This window comes from Dipodomys spectabilis, unplaced genomic scaffold (genome assembly GCF_019054845.1).
Source record: "Dipodomys spectabilis isolate Male_0828 unplaced genomic scaffold, ASM1905484v1 ptg000018l, whole genome shotgun sequence".
Taxonomy (NCBI): domain Eukaryota; kingdom Metazoa; phylum Chordata; class Mammalia; order Rodentia; family Heteromyidae; genus Dipodomys; species Dipodomys spectabilis.
The window spans coordinates 5,320,352-5,322,575 of record NW_024870695.1 but is presented as its reverse complement, the minus strand read 5'-3'; positions in this window follow the sequence as shown (position 1 = coordinate 5,322,575).

The following is a 2,224-nucleotide window of genomic DNA, read 5'->3' as shown; positions in this document are numbered from 1 at the left end:
TACCTCCAACAGGCTCTCCATTGACTCCTCCTGATGATGACTGAACTCAGGGTGCTGCTACCAGAATGTGACTTCCTAAAGTATCTACCCAAAAGATTTGACCCAAAGAACTCTCAAAGCTCAACAAAAAGAAAAAAAGTGACACAACTTAAGAAAATGAGCCAAAGACACCTCACCAAAAAAAAAAAAAAAAAGATGTAAAGAGAGCAAAGAAGCACATAAAAAGATAAGCAACATCCTCATTCATTAGGAAAATGACACAGCCAGGTCCGGATGAGAGATCCCACTCTACACAGACTAGAAAGGCACACTTAAAAGGCAAACAAGTCAAACACAAAATGCCAATAATCTACCAGGCACTGATGGTTCATGCCTATAATCTTAGTTACTCAGAAGGCTGAGATCTGAGGATCTTGGTTTGAAGCCAGCCCAAACATGAAAGTCGATGAGACTGTTATCTCCAATTAACCAGCATAAAGCTAAAAGTAAAGCTATGGCTCAAGTGCTAGAGTGGTAGCTAGCCTTGAGCAAAAAAAAAAAAATCCAAGTGAGAGTGTGTGGCCCTGAGTTCAAGCCTAAGTGTTGGCACGAAAAATTTAAAAGAATTTAAAAGAAATAAGACAAAAACCTTCCACCAATAATAGCAAGGGCTGACAAGGATGTAAACCAACCAGAACACTTGTATATCACTGGTGAAATTGCAAAATGGAGCAGCCACTGAAGAAAACAGTCTGGCAGTTTCTCATAGAGTGAGGCACATACGTTATATATGACCCAGTAATCTCACTTTGCCCAAGAGAAATGAAAACTTTTGTTCACACATACATAAAAAAACTGTACATGAATATTTATGTTGGCTTTATTCATAGTTTCCAAAGCCTAGCTACTATCCAAAAATTCTTCCATAAGAGATAGATAAAAATAAAAGTTTATATTTAAAAGGCTGTGACACAGCCAGGTACAGTGGTATGTACCTGCAATATCAGCACTCAGGAGGCTGAGGCAAGAGAACCACGTGAGCCTAGGAGTTCAAAGCCAGCCTGGGCACCATAGCAAAACCTTATCTCAAAAACACAATGAAGGGCTGGGAAGGTGGCTCAGTGGTAGAGCGCTTGCCTTGCATGCCTGAGGCCCTGGGTTCGATTCCGCAGCACCACATAAGCAAAAAGAAAAAAGCCGGAAGTGGCGCTGTGGCTCAAGTGGTAGAGTGCTAGCCTTGAGCTGAAGAGCTGAGGGACAGCGCCCAGGCCCAGAGTTCAGGCACAAAAAAAAAAAAACCACAATGAAGTTGGGTGTTGGTGGCTCATACCTGTGATTCTAGCTACTCAGGAGACTGAGATCTGAAAAACAAGGTTCAAAGCCAGCCCAGGCAAAAAAGTTCACACAAGACTCTTATCTCCAATTAACCAGTAAAAAGTCAGAAGTGGAGTTGTGACTTAAGTGGTAGAATATCAGCCTTGAGCAAAAAAAGTTACATGAGAATGAAAGACCCTGAATTGAAGCTCCAGTACCAAAACAAAAAAGCAAGCAAGCAAGAAAGAAAGAAAGAGAAAGAAAAGGAAGGAAAGAAAACACAAATAAACTTGTGAGTGATATATCCAACCCAATGGACTATCACTACAACTGTGAATGCAAGAAGCCAGATTGAAAAGGTGACTTGCTGCATGATTTCATTTATTTGACAAAGGAAAACTATAGGGGCAGAGAATGGATCAGTGGTCAAGGGAAGGAAGGAAGGAGGGGAACATGAATTGTTTTGTATCTTGATTGTGCTGGTGACCTCACAACTGAAAGCGTTTAAAAAATGTGCAATACTGGCTTGCATCTGTAATCCTAGCTACTCGGGAAGCTGAGATCTGAGGATTGCAGGTATACCCAATAAACCATATCTCCCAGTGTATGTCCTTCTTAATCTACTCCCAGTTTGAATCTGGACTGGACTGGTAACTCATTTTAATAAATATGCCAATATTTATCAAAGATATGCCAATTCTGGGACAAAGATGGAAACTTCTCTTCAGTTTGATAAAGAAATGTACCATGTGACAACTCTCCCACTATGTAGATGGTGGAGAAGCCACACTTAGAAGGCTTCGCCCACCACGCGAGTACAGGAGAAGAAGGGTCCAGCCATCCTGGCTGAGCTCAGCTTACCAGTCTTCCAAGATGTCAGACATGGACATTGTAGCCACAGTATGCAGTAGCCACCACCAACATCACAGCA